Source organism: Pleurodeles waltl, chromosome 7 (assembly GCF_031143425.1).
Source record: "Pleurodeles waltl isolate 20211129_DDA chromosome 7, aPleWal1.hap1.20221129, whole genome shotgun sequence".
NCBI classification, from domain to species: Eukaryota; Metazoa; Chordata; class Amphibia; order Caudata; family Salamandridae; genus Pleurodeles; species Pleurodeles waltl.
The window spans coordinates 1,148,587,522-1,148,609,644 of NC_090446.1; the positions used below are offsets into that span (position 1 = coordinate 1,148,587,522).

The following is a 22,123-nucleotide window of genomic DNA, read 5'->3' on the forward strand; positions in this document are numbered from 1 at the left end:
GTGGCACTATAGCACGGTCCATGCTTACTAGGTAGTACTGTAGTAGCCCTATTTCAGGGGTTCGGAACAGGGCCGGCCTTAGCACTGGTGGCACCCTGTGCCGCAATGTTTGTTGGTGCCCCCCCAATGACTACCTCCGCCACGGATCCTCTCACTACCACCCTTTAACAGTGCCCCTCAAGTCTCCATTACCACTCTCTCGCAGGTGCATTTAATTAGTTTTGTAGCACCACTCATTCCCGTGTAGGGTGTCAGAGCACTTTGCATCACACAGAGCCAATCAATCTTTAGTGTGTAAATCAGTGTATAAGAAATGTTACACAAGCCAGAGCACTACAAGATGTAGGAGTCACATGTCATCCATATTGGTAGGCTGTATAGTTTAAGAGTGCACCGTAACACCATGGTTGTTGGTTCTCTTTAATAACAAGAAATGATTTATATCCAATTGAACCCTTTTTGAAAAATTAGGATAATGAAAGCGTGGGGAAAAAAAATAAAGGTTCTAGTCTATACCTTGAGTAACGCAAGCAGTTCTTTGATGATAGTTAATAGTTTACTGTTCTGTATTAGGATTTTAACGTACAACTGTAAGTAACAAAAGCACCTCTCTGACAAAAGCAGTAACCTCTTGACCTATTTGGATTTTATGCACTGTGTGATCTGCATGGTACTTGTTCTTTCACTATCTTAAAACATCCACAGTAGAAAACTCTAAACCCTCTCCAGGCAGAACATTAATCACCACAGATATCTATACATTTTTATTGCTGCCTGAAAATTGCTGGAGGCAAGGAAACGGCTTTTAGAACTAAAATATACTTGCAAACAGGGAGACCCCTCTCAAAGTCAGCACCTTGTGCAGTGGCACCGGTCGCACCGCCCTAGAGTCGGCCCTGGTTTGGAACCTGAGCTTCTCCTCACCTCAACTCACATGCACTAGTAGTCCAATGATCGTACATACGGCTGGTGTCTTTAAAAACTAGATAAGGCTCTAGATGTGGCCTCCAAAACTGGACACAGTACTCCAGGTGATCTCCGTAAGAGTATTAGCAATACTCTGGATGAAGCCTCGAGATCTACACAGCATTACATAATAGCCCTATTTGACTGGACATGGTACTCCACATGAGGCCTCCCCGGTGATGTGTAGGATGCCCAATTGCACAACTTAATTCTGCTAGGTTTATCATCTTTGCTGCTGATCCCCAACCAACATTCCATCCTACCTTGGCTTTACACGGTTGGTTTACTTTGAGATAATCCAATATGAAAAACACAAATAAGCACATGGGAAAGAGAAGATTACATTGCTGCTTTCGCCTCTGCTGAAACTGGCCTATGTGTTGTGGGGGAGCCTGGATAATGCCCTGGGCTTGCTATACCTATTCTGTGTGTTAAGGCAGTTTTCACTAGTGCTGTGCACGCTGTAGCAGTGTTTCACGTGTGCTAATAAAGAATTGCAAAACTCTAACTATACAAAAGCCAAAACCTTTGGCTTTGTCAATAGTTCTTTTTTATGCGGTTTACGTTTTGAGACATATATACCTAAGTTGCTGCCCATGCCACCGTTTCTGGTGGATATCTCAATATCTAGGAGGTATAGCTAAACTTTCCTTTCACAGAAGAATAGGTGTAATCTCAGAGGTCTTTGTCAGTACAAAGAATTGTTAGTTTTTTTTTTTTTTTTGCCAAGGGCCCCAAGGCAAGCAAGCAAGAAAAAGCCCCCACCCAAATAGCAGTACAATACATGCATATTTGTAGTGCAGTGGTCCTCTCACACCGTTTGGCCCAGCACCACTGCAGCTGTTGCACTAATGGATTCTTTTTAGGTTGGATGTTAGACAAGACCATTTGATTTTACTAAAATTATATGTAGAACATCTCTCTATAGGCTTTCAGACAGACAGCCCTCTTATCCATTGGTCTGGTGTTGTGCCATTCATACTTTTCTTCCACCCTCCACAGCATGGGATAATGTGCCAGTCTAATTTAGCCGTGGGCTAAGTTCACTGTGGTCGCAGCTATTTGCCCTTTCACAAGGAGAACAGCCACATACATAGTATGTCTCTGAATATACCAGGAACTACTAAGGTACTATGTGTCAAACCAAAAAAGTGTAGCTATCCTTTTGGCAAATTGCTTTTTAGATGGTCCAGCAGCTTTCCCAACAGCAAAGATTTGCAAAAGCCGTGACAAAACAAAACAAGCACTGAGAAAGCCAAAAGACTGGTGTTCAATGCCAGACCAATTTTGTTGCCAATGCTTGCTTGTACTTTGAATACACAGGTTCAAGGTGAAGGAGGACATTTCATGGAGTCAAGCCTACAATGTCTATGAACCAACCCCACAACACTGCAAGTTGCTGAATGGAGCACCCCTCTTTCTAATTCTCCAACTGTTCTGTTTCACACCATAACTGCAGATTTTATGATTTCAAGTTTTCAATGCTTAAAACCCATCCCATTTAGGGCATCATACTGAAGTACAAAAAAATGCACCACCTTAAAAGCAATGTATATGCCCTGATGTGTGTCTTTTGCTCACTTTGCCTCTAGAACCAAACTGCACCTGACTGAAGAGACCCAACTAAGGTGAATCCAGTCTTTGGTTGCTTGGGGTTCTGGTTCAGAGAATCTGGCTTTGCCGCTGGGTCTTTACTCTTCCTATTGGAGCATGATTAAGGCTGATATGCACATGGCTAGGTTTAATGTGAGGTGACATTGTGTACAAAAAAAGATGGACTGGGAAGTAATTACCAGAGGCTGAGATTAATTCAAGCATCCCACCAACCCCCTTTTGTTTACTTCAACCCACTCCCTGGGTCAGTGGTGTGTTCACCTGTGGTACAACTGTAGGATGCTGGACTGGCTTGTAGTGAGTACCTAGGGGTACTTACACCTTGCACCAGGCCCAGTTATCCCTTATTAGTGTATAGGGTGTCTAGCAGCTTAGGCGGATAGATAATGGTAGCTTAGCAGAGCAGCTTAGGGTGAACTAGGAGACGAGTGAAGCTCCTACAGTACCACTAGTGTCATATGCACAATATCATAAGAAAACACAATACACAGATATAATAAAAATAAAGGTACTTTATTTTTATGACAATATGCCAAAAGTATCTCAGTGAGTATCCTCAGTATGAGGATAGCAAATATACACAAGATATATGTACACAATACCAAAAATATGCAGTATAGTATTAGAAAACAGTGCAAACAATGTATAGTTACAATAGGATGCAATGGGGACACATAGGGATAGGGGCAACACAAACCATATACTCCAAAAGTGGAATGCGAACCACGAATGGACCCCAAACCTATGTGACCTCGTAGAGGGTCGCTGGGACTGTAAGAAAACAGTGAGGGTTAGAAAAATAGCCCACCCCAAGACCCTGAAAAGTGAGTGCAAAGTGCACTAAAGTTCCCCAAAGAACACAGAAGTCGTGATAGGGGAATTCTGCAGGGAAGACACAAATCAGCAATGCAACAACGATGGATTTCCAAACGAGGGTACCTGTGGAACAAGGGGACCAAGTCCAAAAGTCACAAGCAAGTCGGAGACGGGCAGATGCCCAGGAAATGCCAGCTGTGGGTGCAAAGAAGCTTCTACTAGGATGTAGAAGCTGAAGATTCTGCAGGAACGACAAGGGCTACAGACTTCCCCTTTGGAGGATGGATCCCTCACGCCGTGGAGAGTGGTGCAGAAGTGTTTTCCTGAAGAAAGACCGCAAACAAGCCTTGCTAGCTGCAAGTCGTGCGGTTAGGGTTTTTGGATGCTGCTGTGGCCCAGGAGGGACCAGGATGTCGCCAATTGCGTCAGGGGACAGAGGGGGCGCCCAGCAAGACAAGGAGCCCTCTCAGAAGCAGGCAGCATCCGCAGAAATGCCAGAACAGGCACTACGAAGAGGAGTGAAACAGTGCTCACCCGAAGTTGCACAAAGGAGTCCCACGCCGCCGGAGGACAACTTAGAAAGTCGTGCAATGCAAGTTAGAGTGCCGTGGACCCAGGCTTGGCTGTGCACAAAGGATTTCCGCTGGAAGTGCACAGAGGCCGGAGTAGCTGCAAAAGTTGCAGTTCCCAGCAATGCAGTCTGGCGTGGGGAGGCAAGGACTTACCTCCACCAAACTTGGACTGAAGAGTCACTGGACTGTGGGAGTCACTTGTACAGAGTTGCTGGATTCAAGGGACCTCGCTCGTCGTGCTGAGAGGAGACCCAGTGTACCGGTGATGCAGTTCTTTGGTGTCTGTGGTAGCAGGGGGACGATTCCGTCGACCCACGGGAGATTTCATCGGAGCTTCTAGTGCAGAGAGGAGGCAGACTACCCCCACAGCATGCACCACCAGGAAAGCAGTCGAGAAGGCGGCAGGATCAGCGTTACAGAGTTGCAGTAGTCGTCTTCGCTACTTTGTTGCAGTTTTGCAGGCTTCCAGCGCGGTCAGCAGTCGATTCCTTGGCAGAAGGTGAAGAGAGAGATGCAGAGGAACTCGGATGAGCTCTTGCATTCGTTATCTAAGGAAATCCCCAAAGCAGAGACCCTAAATAGCCAGAAAAGAGGGTTTGGCTACTTAGGAGAGAAGATAGGCTAGCAACACCTGAAGGAGCCTATCAGAAGGAGTCTCTGACATCACCTGCTGGCCCTGGCCAGTCAGAGCAGTCCAGTGTGCCAGCAGCACCTCTGTTTCCAAGATGGCAGAGGTCTGGAGCACACTGGAGGAGCTCTGGGCACCTCCCAGGAGAGGTGCAGGTCAGGGGAGTGGTCACTCCCCTTTCCTTTGTCCAGTTTCGCGCCAGAGCAGGGCTGAGGGGTCCCTGAACTGGTGTAGACTGGCTTATGCAGAAATGGGCACCATCTGTGCCCATGAAAGCATTTCCAGAGGCTGGGGGAGGCTACTCCTCCCCAGCCCTAACAGCATTTTCCAAAGGGAGAGGGTGTATCACCCTCTCTCTGAGGAAGTCCTTTCTTCTGCCTTCCTGGGCCAGGCCTGGCTGGACCCCAGGAGGGCAGAAACCTGTCTGAGGGGTTGGCAGCAGCAGCAGCTGCAGTGAAACCCCGGGAAAGGCAGTTTGGCAGTACTAGGGTCTGTGCTAGAGACCCGTGGGATCATGGGATTGTGCCAACTATGCCAGGATGGCATAGAGGGGGCAATTCCATGATCATAGACATGTTACATGGCCATATTCAGAGTTACCATTGTGAAGCTACACATAGGTAGTGACCTATATGTAGTGCACGCGTGTAATGATGTCCCCGCACTCACAAAGTCCGGGGAATTGGCCCTGAACAATGTGGGGGCACCTTGGCTAGTGCCAGGGTACCCACACACTAAGTAACTTAGCACCCAACCTTTACCAGGTAAAGGTTAGACATATAGGTGACTTATAAGTTACTTAAGTGCAGTGTAAAACGGCTGTGAAATAACGTGGACGTTATTTCACTCAGGCTGCAGTGGCCGGCCTGTGTAAGAATTGTCAGAGCTCCCTATGGGTGGCAAAAGAAATGCTGCAGCCCATAGGGATCTCCTGGAACCCCAATACCCTGGGTACCTCAGTACCATAGGGAATTATAAGGGTGTTCCAGTATGCCAATGTAAATTGGTAAAAATGGTCACTAGCCTGTTAGTGACAATTTGAAAGAAATGAGAGAGCATAACCACTGAGGTTCTGGATAGCAGAGCCTCAGTGAGACAGTTAGTCATAACACAGGTAACACATTCAGGCACACTTATGAGCACTGGGGCCCTGGCTGGCAGGGTCCCAGTGACACATACAACTAAAACAACATATATACAGTGAAAAATGGGGGTAACATGCCAGGCAAGATGGTACTTTCCTACAACAACTAAGTGGGTTACATACAGCATCAGAAAAGCAAAATGGTGCGGTGCTCTGTACAGCACCTGAAAGACAGCACTGTCAATGGCCTCCGATCAGTCACAGAGAAGCCGAAGAATCCTTTTCCTGCAGCAACCTCAAACTACACCACCTTTTGTGTGGAGGGGGTTTCTCACCCACCACGCTCTGTTTTTTAGTACTTGGGCTTATTTCAGTGTTTTCGCTCCTTCTTGAATGACAACAACAGCTCTGTTTTTTAATATAGAAAAATATATATATCTGTGTTCAGTTAATAGATATATCATGGCCTGTTTTTGCTGAGATAGGAAATATAACCTGGAGACCTAAACATTGAACATCTTATCTCCTGGAGGAGGCTAGTGAGTACAGTGCAAGAGTAACACCCAGGACCTGCGGCTAGAGTAGGCATCAGGGACGGTACAGTCTGTCTGCTGAGTGTTGCACCACGGTGGACTGAGGAGGTTGCTGCATCCAGGAAGGGCTGCATTTAGCATGGACTGATTTAAGTAGTTGTCTCCTCTAGCTGTAAATTACTCCAGCAGAAGGCAATGGCTAGAATCTTGCCTTCATCTTCAGCGGGATAGGGGGTTGAACTAGCCTTGCAGTGCAACAGCCTTGTGCAGGGCCCTTTCACCTGTGCAAGGGTGATCCCCTTGAGCCTACCCTCAGACTAGTCCTCTTTTCAGGTTTTGCCTGTACAGTGCTTGCGAAGTCTTTTCTTTCTAAAAAAAAAAAATTATATATATATATATATATATATATATACATATATATATATATATATATATATATATATTTAAAGGGACTTAGAACCCGCCCTTACTTCGCCCCTTGCTTACCTCAACCTCCCATTTCTTTATTCCAACGTCTCTTGAATTTTTTTTATTTTTATTGGCTAACATGTCAATTCCTGCCCCTCTGTTCTGCTTTCTGTTCCTGCCGTTGCATGGAGTGTGGCCGAAGTAGACCTTTTGGTTTTTGGTGATTGGTTACTTGTTATTGTTCTTCCACTTGTTAATCTAGTTTTTTTCACCTACAGAATGAGCACTTTATGCAAGAGCATGTTCTTTACACTGTGTATTTTTTCCGAAGGCCGCTCGCTTTCACATGGTTGCAAATCTGTGGAGCATCCACAATGTACTTTCGCATTCCAGCCTTTTCCTATTTAATATTATTTTTTTTTCTCCAACATTTGAATGTATTAAACAAGCAGGCATTGTGTGCTCCTGCCCAAGGAAGTAAAAAACAATAACCTTTAAAAGAATAAACCCGATTCAGACAAAACACAAACGTTCTTCCTGTAGCTGTTTACATATCATTACATCCTATTGCCCTTTAGCCTTTCAATCAAGTTTCTGCTACACATGTAATTGCTTTGGGTTTATCACTTTAAGACGTACATATTTAACAGTACCTTGATTTATTTTAAATTTGGAATTTAATGGTGCAGTGGCACCGGGACCCCAAGGTGTCGGAACCCCTCTAGATGCAGATGATTGCTAAAAGTTACTACTAAGCAGGCAGTCACAAGTGCAGTTATCTTGCAGGCACTAGGGTCCTGCTTTTAATGGTGCAGCAGGTGCAGTGACACTGGAGCTAAAAGCTCTAGGAACCTCTCTAAACACCAAATATTGCTATATTATACTACTAAACAGGCTGTCACAAGGATAGTTATCTTGCAGACACTAGGGTCATTATTTGAATGGTGCAGCAGGAAGGATACGTCCTTAATGGTGCAGACGTTTCCCATGCAAGCGTAACCACGCTTGCAGGAACAACACATGGCTTTTTATGTGCCTTAACCACACATGTGTTTAAGTACACATATGCATCATTAAGGCACAGAAAAAGCCATGCGTTGTTTGGGAGAAGATGCAGTGAGATAAGCGGGCTGGGGTGGATTAAGGGATTGGGGTATTAGGGGGGTGGAGGGGTTGGGCAATTTTTTTGTTTAAGGAGGGGGTCAGGATATTCATTTTATTTAGGGCTTACGGGGAGGGGCCGGTTACTTTATTTATAAACAGGTGGGGGAAGGTTCAAGGAAGGGCGGGAGGAGAGAAGAGCAGGAAGGATCGGGTGAGGACACAGTAAGGTAAGTGGGGTTGGGGCAGGGTTGGTGGGTAGTGTTTAGCAGTGTGAGTGGATTAAGGGCTTAGGGTGGGTGGGGAGTGTCAGGGTACTTTAGTTTTTAGGGGAAGGGATGGGGTCAGGGTAGTTTTGTTTAAGGCTCAATAGGGGTAATTTTGTCTTTAGGGGTAGGGATAGTGTTTTTAGGGCTTAGGGCGGGTGGGGTGAGTCAAGGTAGTTTACTTATTAGGAGAGAAGGGTTTAGGGCTCAGGGTGTGTAGAGGGTGTTGGGGTAGTTTAGTTTTTAGGGACAGTGGGGGGTGTCAGAGTATTTTAGTTTTATGTGGTAGGGGTGGGGGGGGGGTCAGGGAACTTTAGTTTTTAGAGGCAGTGTTTTTTTTTATATATTTTTTTTTTTTAGGGCTCAGGGTGGGTGGACCAGGTTAGTTTAGGTATTAGGGGCGGGAGTAGTTTTGGGCCCCAGGGTGGGTTGGGGGGGTTGTATTAAAGAATCAAGCATGCCGTTTCACATGCCATTTCCACACGTGCCTTTACTAGGCATGCTTTTACAACAAAATTCGTTGTAAAGGTATGCGTGGAAACAACGCGGTCGTGGTTCCGAGGGTTAAGGCATGCATGCATGGTTCCATCATACAACTGCAGCGGGAGCAGTGGCTCCGGGTCCAAACGTTGTCAGAACTCCTCTATGCACCTAATATTGCTATATTTGACTACTAAACAGGCAGTCACAATTGCAGTTACCTTTCAGTTAAAAGGGAAATGATTTGAATGGTGGAGCAGGTGCAGTAATTCCGGGGCCAAAAGTTCTAGGGACACCAATAAACACAGATTATTGCTAAATTTTACTACTAAACAGGCAGTCATAAGTGCAGTTATATAGCGGGCACTAGGGTCATGATTTCAATAGTGCAGCAGGTGCAGTGGCATTGAGACCAAATGCTCTAGGAACCCCACTTAACACTGATTATTACTATATTTTACAACTAAACCAGTAGTCACAAGTGCAGTTGTCTTGCAGGCACTAGGGTCATGATTTGAATGATGGAGCAGGTACAGTGGCACTTGGGCCGAAAGTTGTCATAACTCCTCTGAACACCAAATACTGCTATAGTTTACTACTACACAGGCAGTCAAGAGTGTAGTTATCTAGCAGGCCCTAGGGATATGACTCCAATAGTGCAGCAGGTGCAGTGAACTGGGGCAAGAAAGCTCTAGAAACCTCTAAACACTAAATATTGCTTTATTTTACTACTAAACAGGCAGTCACAAGTGCATTTATCTTGCAGGCTCTAGGGTCATGATTTGAAAGGTGCAGCGGGTGCAGTGGCACCGATGCTACAAGGTGTCAGATTGCCTCTAAAAACAGACTATTGCTACATTTTACTTCTAAACAGGCAGTCACAAGTGTAGTTAACTTGCAGGCACTAGGGTCAGGATTTTAATGGTGCAGCTGGTGTAGTGACATAGGGTCAAAAACTCTAGGAACCCTTCGAAAACATCAAATATTTATATATTTTACTACTAAACAAGCAGTCACAAGTGCAGTCATCTTGCAGGCAGTAGGGTCATGATTTGAATGATGCAGCCGGTGCAGTGGCACCATGCCCAAAAGCTCTAGGAACCCCACTAAGCCCACATTATTACTAAATTTTACTTCTAAACCGGCAGTCACATGTGCAGTTATCTTGCAGGCACTAGGGTCATGATTTGAATGGTTCAGCAACTGCAGTGGCACCGGGGCCAAAAGTTGTCATAACTCCTCCAAACACCAAATGTTGCTACATTTTACTACTAAACAGGTAGTAACAACTGTGGTTACCTTGCAGTTAAAAGGGGCATCATTTGAATAATGCAGCAGGAGCAGTGGGTGTCTACTAACTACACATTACTACACTCTAATACAATGCCATATTAATTAAGGCACAAAGTACGAGTTTGGAACCCTGGGATAATATTTCAACACACATCACGACACACAACTGTTGATGGTTTATCAAATTTAAAACATACATTATAACAATCTTTTCTAATATTCATAATCCAGTTACTAAGATAGAATGCAAAAGAAAAAACAAAGGTGAAACCTATTGGCTTTGCCAATGCTTGTTTTAACTGCTGACAGCATTGTCAATACATGGATGACCTACAAGGCAGTGGTGCATTGTAAAATAGCATCCCCGCCCCCACAGAATGTAGAGATGGGCACCAGTGTCCCATATTTCAGATATTAGTTAGCCTTGGGGGAAATGCCCTCCGCCATGAACAAAAGGGCTGGGGGAGCCCAGAAGGGTTGGGCGCCCACCAGTGCCCGGCCTCCGCCACAAGGCTGGAACACAGGTGGGTGAAGTGACACGTGCTGTGCGGCACGAGGTGTGAGTGGAAACTGCCCCATGGGGACCTTCTCCTGGTCCGCACCAAAGACTGAGAGGCGCAGGGGATTGATCACTTGGCCCATCTGGAGGGGACCACAGAACCAGGGTACATTGTGCTTGATCACCACTGAAGTTTAATTTTAATGAAACAAATGCAGCCATAGGGAGGGTGGACATGCTGGTGAAAGGGTGGGGTACCTCCCAGAGTAATAATGGGCAGAACGAGAATAACAGCTTCCACGAGGCCTGAGCGAGTAGCACTCCACGGCTGGGCGTCTCCATCTCCCAAGGTGACACTGGGAAAGGAACAGAGCTGCACTTGGCAGCTACTAGACCATGTACCTCTAGGACGCTGCCCATGTGACCAATCCTGAGTGAGTTGAAGCGAAGAAGATGAGGCGAGCTGTCTGCTCCTCCCTTCAGATTGTGCAGCAGGCAACAGTGCTAGATGTTACGGCTCAGTGGCGTGGTCTGCATTGGTGCTGCTTGCAGTCAGTTACAAGAACTCAGACACTCTGGTTGGGTTTCAAGCAAAGGACTGCCCTTTGTGTTCACTGGAGTGCAAGGTTGCCAATCCTACCAGATTGCCAGGTGACACTCACATTTCGGTGCCTTGCTCCTGAATGACCACTGTCCCTACATTTTGGGGTACATGTCAGTTTTTTGTATGTATTGATCATCTGACAGTTACCCTCCTAGGCGTCACTGGAGGGGCTGAAATTAACCTCAAGATGGGAAAAGTTTCTGGAGTGTTATAAAGAAAGGTACCTACACAACAATTATTCCTTCACCCTAATACACTACTACATTACACTATAGGTACCTCAAAACTAATTTGCAGCTGTACCAACACAAAGCAAGCGAGAAAATGTTACTCCACAAACAAAACAAAAACAGAAACGTTGTCCATTGGAAGCTCGTTCATTAAAGCGTCTCCGACATTATATGGACATTAATGACACATACCCCACAAGTATGGACCATTTTAATCTCCACAGCTGTGTGTGTCATGGCAAAACAAAGGTTAAAGGTCACAGATCTGCAAACTCGGCCTCCTACCATTTTGTCACGCTGATGGTTACACTTGCTCGGACATAATTCCCTTCAGCTAAAAATACTTCACCTGCCAAAATAGGACTCCCTGTTTGCATATGTTGTCCTGCCCTAAGCTTGCTACTAGACTAAAACACGAGTGGGCCTCGTCCAGCTCACACTAGTAACTGATCCACCCTAGAAGGTCCAAACGAAATCACGTGCTAAGTGATTAGCCCAGGATCACACACTTTAGGCAAATATGAATTCACAGACATTCTAATGCAGAAATGTCAGACTTGGCCTCCAGATCACATATCTTCAGCAAACCGCCTTCATGTCCTTCACCTGCTGATACAAAGAGAGCAGCAGCCTTGTACCAGGAGGCATCTTATTCTAATGGGCACTGCCTCCCCTACCACATTAAGTATATGCTGTGAGAATGTTTTTTTTTTTTTAATATATAAAGATAGAAATATTTCATTTGCTTTTGTTAAATTAACATCGCTGGTTTGGACACATAAATATGCCACCTGCAAGTCATTAGTGTGAGCGAGTGTGTAATATAGCAAGACGAATTAATCTGAACACCTGGGCCTCTGAAATGCTGGTAGGTTTAAGTGTGTGAGTGACACTGCCCCAACCCTACCAGCCTTTCACTGGGGGAGGCATTTTGCTTGGATTCCACGATGCCCCTCAAGGAGTTTAACGTAACTAGGTCCTAATTCTTAACAAGAAGACCATTTACACCAATAAATTAATTAGGAGGGCAAAAACACTCAGGCACCAACGATCAAACGAGTATGTTTAAAACCAGATTAACACGCTGGTGGGAAAACGGAAAGGAACAGACGCAGAAGGGTTTTCACCCATTTTGCCTGCATTAAATTGCAATTTCTTGTTTTTTACCATCACCACCCTCAAATATGTTTTGAGCACACTTTGCACAGCTTCTAATAGTGCTCAAACAGGCATAAATACCGTTTGTGCCCATTATAGCTCTACTCCTCTGGCAGACAGAAGCTTTTGTGGGGCGAGGGTTTAAAAACTATGCTGTGCCCCTTTGGTAGGCAGCCCCAGCCTTTAGCACTACTTAGGGATACAGACGCCATACCACCTCATCATAAAGGAGTAGGTTTGCTTCATTTTCTATAAATGAATATAAGGAAGACTAAGGGGGCCTTGAAAAGCACAGTGCCTGGAGGAAAAAGCCCTGGCTATCCGCCCCCCCCCCCCCCTTGCGGGGCAGATTAGAATAGAGCAGACTGTTTTGGAATGGATTGGGGCAGATTGGAGTAAAGCAGATTTTTTTGGTTATGATTGGGGCAGATTGTTTTGGATTGGAGTGGCCCGAGTTTTTTTTGGGATTGGAGTGAGGCGAGTCTCCTCAGAGAAGTGTTAAGACCCAGGTGACAGGGCCTGACAGGGTCAGACTGGGACAGAAAATAGGCCCGGACACCAAATAAAAGTGGCCCCCATTGGTGAACATCAATCAGTAACACAAACCGGCCCAAGCAGACCATAAAACAGGCGCCCCAAAAAAAACAAAAAAATAAAAATAAAAAAATAATAATACAACGCCCCCTCCCCACACACACTCAAACAAAAAATCGGCTCACAGACCTGTGCCAGGACAGCCCGCTCAGACCGCTTGATTGCCCTGTGGGCCAGTCCAACCCTGGGACTGTCCCCTTCCCCCTTTGACACGTTTGTGATCTATGTAGCTGTGCTCTGAAGCCTCTCCAATCCAGGCAAGCCCAGGGCTCCGCTCCCACCGAAGAGCCCCTCCTGCCCAGCCAGGTGCTCAGAAACCGGCTTGGCTGGCTTTTCATACAGATCTACTATCGCATCATGTGAACCAGCCCGAGGTGCCCGGCTCGCGCCAAGCTTGTGGGCCCCAGAGGGTTAAATAGCAAACCGGGAGAAAGACACAAAGAGACTGCAGGAAGTGACACTGGCAAGATTTTACTCTTGAATTGGATTCAAACGTAGACATCCCATAGATCATAGAACCCCATTTCAAAATAAATAGAATAAAAAAACAGACTGGATAGCAGATAAATCGAGAGCATATGTAGAAAACTGCAGCATATTTTGGGTGCTCTCCAAGTCCGGCAGTAATACGAATGTGTGGAATTTATGCAGCACGAGCTTGGCTACAAAACAAAGGCGTCCTGCACACGAGAGTTTAGAATGGCTGTGCAAGGTGTCCTGGCTGGAGAAGGGCCAGCGAAGCAGGGGGTGAAAACCCAGGCAACTCATGGCTGGTCCCCACGAATGATGGGACAAAAAGGAGCATCAGATGCTACGTTGTTCACAATACTGCGTCGCTGCCATGCTCTTAAAGCCCACCAAGGCGGTTTATATGTGTACTGATTGCCTGGGGCAGGCCTTAAGAAGACCTGCATAAGGGAGATAACAAAGCATCCAGCTCGCTGGTGCAGCTACCAGAGGAGTCCATCAATGGACCTTCTCGCTTCTTGGAAGTAACATTCCCCAGAAGCCACCAGTTTGATGGCACTATTTTTTGTTATCCCAGAGAGGAACAGGTAAGCGACAGTGATGCACCTGAAATCATGTGTGGTCCAGACCGAAGCAGACTTCGAGGGGCCTATTATAATCCCATGATGCCTCTCAATTTAAAAAGGAGGAGGAACACAGGCTCACCTACAGAATGTCCAGACTGGTTTGTGTGGCCGTGACAAGGCAGCTCGCCAACGCACACAAGGCTTACGCTGCTTCATTCCCTCAGCATCACTGCTGGAGTTAGTGTCAGGGCTTTGAGGCACCCTCAGGGCAGCTGAAGCGCAGTACAAATAAAGCAGAGGCTCCGTTCCAGCTGCTGTTCCTGTTTCAAGCCCAACACCGTCCTGCCACCCAAGTAGAGCTTACAAGCATTAGTGTGAGGTGATCAAACATCAGTTAAAGGATAAGCAGGAAGCCAGATTATAGGTTACCAGCAACACCACCAAGGCACTGTTCCTTACAGCCTTAGGTACAAATTTAGTCCCTCACGCGTCACTTGGAGGTGAGCTGTCTGCTCCTCCCTCAAAGCCACAGATCCGCTTGCAACGTAATTACGAAATACAAGGTGGAGATGGGCTCATGGTATGCGACTGAGATCCGTCAGTCAGGGAGGTCCCAAGCTCCTGAAAAGGCAAGGAAAGCATGCAAGGATCTGGATAAAAACAGGTTTGATCTCTACCAGATTACGCCTTGTGTGCGTCTAACATACTATGTCAAAATCATGGACAGATCAAGTATAGGTCAGCTGAAAAACATCCTGGGACAACAGCTGATGACCTCTAACCTATAAAATGTTACAGTCAGGGCTCTGATCAATGCGTACAACAGAAATCACTATGGTAGGGGTGCTCGACCTATCTTTAAGATGTGTCCACTGCATCCCTTTGAAATTCTAAATGGAACTTCAATCCCTAGGAAAATGTGACTATCCTTCAAATACCATGAAAACACACCGAGTATGCCAAATTGACTGCCGAAGGAGACAGAGCTAGCCCCCTGGGAGTGCTGTTCTTTCCCCCCCAAGTCAACTGGACATGGGCAAAGTAGGCCAAAAGCTTATTCGTTTTTCATGGCCTGTTCAGTGATTGCCCCCTCCACCCACAATCTCCCATTTTTCTTTAGCAGCCATTCTGCATGTGCGGGCTGTATTATCTGGTGCCCAGGCCTGAGCTGGCAACCATCACTTCCCTCTCTGTAGGTATGGCTCACAGGCACTAGATGTGTGTTAGCTCCAGGAGGTCCACCCTGTACAGGCTTCAAGAGGTTAATGAAGAAGTACTGTGGTCCAGTCAACAGTGGCACTGACTGAGGCATTGGAGCCAACTGCTGGCACACGGCAGCTGCCTGCATGCTCTGTTTTGGAAACAGCTAAAACACACCCACCATGCGACAAGCAATGCTGGCAGCCCCACCCGATGTTCTGGAATCACTATCCTGCAGGACCACTTTATGCGAAGCAGTTATCAGTGGCTATACTCATGTTTGTGTATAGCAACGTCCTGAGCCAGGGCAAGCTTTTGCAAGCCCCACTCCTCCATGTCACCGTGACATAAGCGTACCCACAATTCACCAAGATGTGTACAGCAGAATCTGTTTGTAAATGCTATTTTAGAGAGCGGTAATTGCAGAACCAGAAAAGCCTTGTTACAGCATTCAACACAGGACCCACATTTTACTAGGCCAGTCCAACTCGCTCAGGGTGATTGGGGGGGAGGGGGATTTGTGGGCACTCAAGAGAAGACAATTTTGAACAAAAAGTCATAAACTATGCATTTGTTGCATGTATTTTAACATATCATGGCTGATTAGCCATTTATTTAACAAGCAGTAGTGAAGGGGAGCTAATGAAATATATTATGTAAGGGTCTGTCTTAGTTCAAAGGAAAACTATTTCTAAGGAGCCTAGTGACTTGTTTTCTCCCACTCTATTCTCACTCAGGGATTACTCACCCAGTGCCATTTCTTACGCCCTTCTCGTCTCTGCTCTTTTCATACTTTCCCAGTCATCTCTCTTCTTTTTACTCCCTTTACTCCCCACCCTCTTCTCCATTTGTTTTTTGTTACGGGTAGAACAGTCATGAAGCGCAGTGTCACATCCAGATCACCGGTGCTAAAAATAATTGCAGTGACTAAATAGCAGAAGTAACGCATGAGGAATTAACACGCATCGATGTCACAGGAAACGCTTTCACAACCGTATATCGCCCTTCTTTTCAATTGGAGTGAGGTTGTTTACCTGTTAAAGGCGTGGTAGAAACACAGCTGCCTACTTCGGGGCAGATCTCTGGGTATACTGGGCTCTAGACGCTGGAATGCCCTCAAGAGCAGAAGCCAACCACATGAAATTCAAGTGACTCCTGCAAAATGAACCGCCTTGAACTGAGATAGCTAGGAAGAAGGGTTGTGCCGAAGAAAATGGGCTGAGATGCTCACCCTGCCTGAGTGGGCGCCAGCTTCCCCTTCCAAAGTCCTACATGCAAGCGCGGTTACACAAAAATCCACAATGAACAAATAAATGTATACAATTATTAAAGCGCTAGCAACAGAGAATGTAGGAAGGACATTTTCTACCAATCATAACTCCTGTTACATTTAACAACATTTTTTTAAACTACAAAGCATCCATTATGACTATCTGAGAGAGTTTGGCAGAGGTACGTCAATAGGTACAAAGATAATAGGGAAGTCCCAAAAATTATTAAACCCCATGTTCACTTCTGTAGGAGTGAAACTGTGACACTCACCATGCTACCCCAGTTTGGACCCAGCCATATGCAAATCAGTCTTGACCCTGTTCCCCAAAGGAACAATCCAGCCCAACTTCCAGGCCAGGTCCTTCCCAGATCAGACACAAGCATCCTGTGACTGTTTTCGGGGTATCACCCCTCATCAGCCAGGCTAGCTTGAATACAGAGGACCTGGCCTGGCAGTTCGAACTAGACTGTTCCCATGGGGAACAGTGTCAAGACTGATTTGCATATGGCTGGGTACAAGCTGGAGTGGCAGGGTGAGCAAAAGAACAATGGATTAAACCCAGATCTGTGACGGGGGGGGGGTGTTTGAAAAGTTTCAGCATTCCGTCCATTAGCCTTTTGTGTTGCTAAAGTCGGCCTAAGTGGCCAGGGTATGCCCAGATGTGGGTTCCTTGCTCACTCTGCCACTGGATTCAAGTTAGCCTAGCTTAGGAGGGGAGAGGGGTGTTACCCCCAAACTGGTCACAGGATGCTTGTTTACGGTCCAGGGAATATCTGGACTGGCAGTTTGGGCTGGACTGTTCCCCTGGGGAAAAAGGGCCAAAGTTGATTTGATATTGCTGGGTCCAAACTTGGGTGGCATGGTGAGGAAAAGAATGATGGATTAAACCTAGATCTGTGACTGAGGGTGAGTGTTTGAAAAGTTTCAGCACTCCGTCCATCATCCTTTTGTGTTGATATTAGGCACTGAAGCAAGCATCATAGAAAAAAATATATATATCACAAGTGCTGGCAACGCCATTAAGTCTCACCTACAAGAGAGCTATTGGCGTTGTCATTTTCTATCAGCCCTGTTGTACAGCAATGTGGCTGCTATGCAGCATGGCTGAAAGTTAGGAAACCTAGGGTTAAGGGGTGGGTAGAGGTAAAGGGAGGCCAGGGTGACTTGGGGTTCAGGGGTGGCTAGAGATAAAGGGAGGTGAGGGTGACTGGACTGAATAGTATGATATGGTACGGCTTGTCATTGTACGGTTCGGCTTGTCATTGTACAGTACAGCCTGTCACCTTATAGTAAAGTAAGTTATGGTATGGCATATTATTGTATAGCATGGTGCAATATGATACAGACTGTTGTAATGAATGGTATGGCACGTTATTGTATAGTATGGTATGGCTTTTATTGTATAACATTTTATATTATGACCTATTACTCGGACTGCGACCAAAACGAGGAAAAGTCACAAACAAATGCACCCTTGGTAAATGCTGCAACATGTAACTTTGTTAGGAGTAATACAATTTTTTGTCATGTGGATTGGAAAAATACTTGCCAGAGAAAAGTAGCTTACTAGAAACTGAAGTTTTGAAAAATCTAGAAAACAAAAAACAAGCATAGAAGCATTGGTCCCAAGACAAAAAAAAAAAGCATAAACGAAGGGGCATAAAAGCAAGTGATAAACAAGATAGAGAGGCATAGAAGAATTTAAATAGAACATACTAACAATACAGATTCACACATGAAGTACCATAATCAGAGTGCAAGCAACACAGAAGAACACTAATCAGTCAGTACTAGGTCCATGCTCCAGCGCAGAAAACTAAAACACGGCCACAGTAAAGCAGACTGTGGTCACCAATGAAAACAAGACTGACAAGGAAGCCAGCCAATGGCAAGGAATGCATGGGCTTAAAAGCTCCTTTTTAGAGTTTTGTTTTCTTTGTTTAGAAACAATGGATTGTTGAAAGCAATGTGCTGTCTGAGCTGAGGCCTAAAAAGAGTAAGGCACATCCATTGATTAAGAATATGCGGATAAGTGGCTAAGAATACTGATGTTGCACCCACAAAGAAGAAAAAAACTACTGTTCTCGTCATAGGATCCTCTTATCCACATGCTGATTTACAAGTTCTGTAAACTGCGAATCTGCCAGAGATTCGCCAATCACAGGGAGCCTATCCTATAAAAATAATTATGAATTGCACTATCCAACTGCATACAGCCATGGGCTAGTGCAATGAGCACTGTGGACATAGGGCTAGACTTCTAGCACAGATGCTTTGGATGGAATGAGGGTTTAGTGCAGAACCTAGCCTAAGGTCTTGTACCCAGGTTAGGCCAAACGCCCAGAGTCCACAGCTGATTTGATGGAATGGGATGTCTCAGAATCACTACAATGGGCACAATCCAAAGGTCGTCCACACCTGCTTTGGGTGAGATGAGGACTCATGCAAAATAGCATTATAAAACAAGCACTGGCAAAGCTAAAAAGGTGTTACAATTACCTTTGTGAACTAGTGGCTTTGCCAATTCTGTGCAGGATTGGCAAAAAATGGCTACTGGCATGGTGTCATTCAGTAGGCTTGACCGAATGTGTAATGATGTATGCGCACATATGCATCACCATGTATGCACATGCCTACCAATTGGCATTGGTTTTTTTTTCTTCTCGTTTTATTACTAATCCAAGATGGCAGATTCTTCTTGAAGTAGTAAATATCAAAAATATGTTTCACTTGCACAATAGTGCCTACCATGCATTTTTTGACCACAGGGATAGGGAATGCAACAAAAGTGAGGACTGGGGGAGCAATGGACGGGGAAAGGGGAATCATTTATAAAACAAAGCAATGGACAGGGTTGTGGGAGGAGGGAAAACCATGCAGCGCATGCAGTAGGACAGGAAAGAATAAATCACTGCACATGAGGAAGAGAGAAAGTGGGGCTCTCAGAGAAGGGTGGTGGGAGAATTTGGTGGGGATGAAGCAGCACCAAAGGTAAAGATCCTGAAAACACAAGCATGCAATTGCAGTGCTTAAAACAAAAGAAAAAAAAATAGTACTCTAACTGTGGGCAATGGAAAGATACAAGTTAGTCAGTCAAAAGGAGGCTATGCTACAGGAAATGGACAAACACATGCAGAAAGCAAGAAATAAGAGTAAAACTAAAGCTAACAAATGGCAAGCAATGGTCAAAGCCCGCTGTACGTTTTTAGTATGGTCCACAGGAGGCTTTTGCCTACTGACTGCTAAAAGCGGTCAGATAGGCGAGACCTAAATTAGCTCCCTGAATGTAAGCATTGGAAGTATACAAGTTATCCAATCAAAGGCAAGGTAAAGCCATGTTACAGGTGCTGGTCAAACAGAAGCCATCAAATAAGAAGCAAGCAAATGAATGTGACAAAGCCAAGCAATGGTAAGCAGTGGATTGGACCAAAGCCTACTATATGTTTGTGGTATAGTACGCAATAGGTCTTTCAAAAACAGATATGAGCAGGTTGTAATCAAGATTTTTTTTTTTTTTTTTTTTAAATGAAACATGCTTCAGCCATGGTTACATCGGCTCAGAACAAATTAATGTTTATTTTTAAAATACAATATCTTGAAAATTGACATTATGACGACAATGCAAATGTATTTGTCAAGTTTTCATCTTACGTGGGTTGCAGCCACTCTCCACACTGAACATTTCAAATAAACTGTATTTTACACTCCGCAGATGTACTATACATATGTACCTAAAGTCCATAAAAAATGGGAGATAGACCAAAGATAACATTGTATAACCAACTCTCCAAGAGACATGCTTGTGAAAACTGATATCCAAGTGGGGGTAACTAACAATGACTATTGTCTTTGGTATGTTGGAAGTATAATTCATCCAGTAAGTAGAAGAATTCTTGAACATGAGAGAGCAATTGGTAATCAGGAAGAACATTACCCTGTAGCTAGACATTATAAGACATCATTCCAGCAACAGGAACCTTCTTAAATACATTGGGGTAGAGGATATTGCTGTTAACCCATGGGGTGGTGATCGGGTTTCCTTGTTAAGAAAACATGAGTCTAAATGTATCATACAACTCAATACAATGTCCCTTATGGTTTAAATCTGATGAAGAATGACATGTCCATTTGTGGCAATGAAGATAGTCTGCGGGATGACACTTTGTTCTGATGTATGAATGCTTACCTGTTCAGGTTCTGTTAAATACATATTATATTGTGCTTATATTCTCCCCAGTTTAACTGCAAACATAAGAGTTTTATGTATAGTATCATATGTGTGGTGTCATGGACAGGAAGTAGTGAAATATGTGTAGACCCTATATTCTTGTTTGTGGTCAACAACAGTGGCCAACTTGGGCATAATTCCAGCAACTCTGCATTATCTTGTCATGGCATATTACGAGCTTAATCCCAAGAATTGTGGGTGCCACCCATCCTCGGTTGGGATAGCCCACTTAGGTAGAATTTCTAGTTATATTTTTCAGTTACTCCTTAAGTCTAGTTTAGCATTCCTTTTTATCCAGATGGGACGTGGTACTGTTAGCCCATTCAGTCGTAGCCCTAATAATTGAGGATATCATTTTTTTCTGAAGCCCAGGACGATGCCTTTAGGGTGGTGAGACCCTATTGGCTTGGTTTACCAGGGCGAGACCTATTTAGGCTACTCTGGGATTTCCGATATTACAATAATTCAATATTGTGTTGACATTGTATCATTTTAACGTCACAACATATCAACAACAAGAGTTTATTTTAAGGATAAATTATTGCAAAATTGTGTAAATTACGTCAAATGATACAAACTCTGTTTAACAATATATAGTACTAAATAAGATGGTAATAATATCATTTTGACAGAGGAAGTTTGTTTGTGGAGTATGTTTTGTTATATTTACTAATGCATATACCATTTGACAATGAAATGATTTCACAGTCCAATAGGCGCTTGTGTTTAGACCGGTATTACAGAACATAATGGTCCTTCCTCAGTGTTTATTTATTCACATGGTTGGAAGATATAAAAGGTTTGTGAAACACAGCCACCCCATGCGCGATCAAGGCTTAGTGCTGAAACGCACTGCAGGGGCTGGACTCGTTAAAATAAAATCAAAAGGATATTTCACTCCAAGATCGCGTGATTCTGACTTTTGATGATCTATTGTTGGCAGCCGCGTACGATAAAACGCGCCACTCCTGCTAGGGAAACCTTGTAAAAGCAGTGGTTTTGGACAGTATACATATATACAGTGTATGTCGTCACATGCAAACCATACAGTCATGCTTTGCTAGTTGTTTGTCACCACAGATGAATCATTGTGTAAGACGATACACAAGTTTACATTTAAAAAAAAACACAAACACTGGAAAGCCAATAGGCTCAGGCTGCTGTGCAACGAGGCTTAAAGTAAAAAAAATATAATAATAATAATAATAATGCAACGGAGGGGGGCGGGGGAAAACACAGGCGGATGAAGAAGAGTTACTTTAGGACATGCACTCAATAAGAGTGGATAACCAAATGTAACAAAAGAGTACCTTCAAGAGCCTGTGGCCAGTGGATGGACACTGACCACGGGAAGCTGAACTTAGTTCATACTCCAGGACACAGAGAAGCCCCAGAAGAAAACTGATGTGAGAAGGAGGTGCTGACCAGTGGTAAATATAGAAATGTGAAGTAAGGGGTGAATTCTAAGCCCTTTTTCAATTTTTTTGTTAAGAAACATTAGCTTTCACTGACAGCGAATGTGCTCTGTATGCAAAACCTAAA

General features: G+C 44.7%; 1 protein-coding gene across 5 annotated transcripts in view; it reads right to left on the reverse strand.

Annotated features, from left to right (window-relative positions):
• RHBDF2 (rhomboid 5 homolog 2) overlaps positions 1-22,123 on the reverse strand; it is a 339,409-nt gene that overhangs the window by 290,310 nt on the left and 26,976 nt on the right. The window contains exon 1 of one of the 5 annotated variants that reach the window (XM_069200233.1): positions 12,976-13,048. The exons of 3 other annotated variants lie outside the window; for them this stretch is intronic. The gene's annotated coding sequence lies outside the window, so the exon portion shown is untranslated. Of the gene's footprint in view, positions 1-12,975; positions 13,049-22,123 lie in introns of those variants that run through there. One more of the 5 variants, XM_069200231.1, reaches the window with a different exon arrangement.